Raw genomic sequence first — 535 nt, 5'->3', positions numbered from 1 at the left:
CCCTTGTGTGTTATTTGTTGTTTTTCCCTTGCAGCTTTTAATATTTGTTCTTTGTGTTTGATCTTTGTTAATTTGATTAATATGTGTCTTGGGGTGTTTCTCCTTGGGTTTATCCTGTTTGGGACTCTCTGGGTTTCTTGGACTTGGATGATGATTTCCTTCCCCATTTTAGGGAAGTTTTCCACTATTATCTCCTCAAGTATTTTCTCATGGTCTTTCTTTTTGTCTTCTTCTTCTGGAACCCCTATGATTCGAATGTTGCAGTGTTTAATATTGTCCTGGAGGTCTCTGAGATTGTCCTCATTTCTTTTAATTCGTTTTTCTTTTATCCTCTCTGATTAATTTATTTCTACCATTCTATCTTCTAATTCACTAATCCTGTCTTCTCTTCAGGCAGTCTTTGTATCAGATCTAATCCCTTGAATCTGTGTGTCACTTCCACTTCAGGATCCCCTTATTTTTGTTGTCTGGTAGTACAGTCTTGTTTTCCAGCGATCTTTAGGATATATTCCTAGTTTTCCTCTGCTGTCATCTA

This window comes from Bison bison, unplaced genomic scaffold (assembly GCF_000754665.1).
Source record: "Bison bison bison isolate TAMUID 2011002044 unplaced genomic scaffold, Bison_UMD1.0 scf7180017863606, whole genome shotgun sequence".
In the NCBI taxonomy this organism is placed as follows: Eukaryota; Metazoa; Chordata; class Mammalia; order Artiodactyla; family Bovidae; genus Bison; species Bison bison.
The sequence above is the reverse complement of the archived record's forward strand: the minus strand, read 5'-3'. Positions refer to the sequence as shown.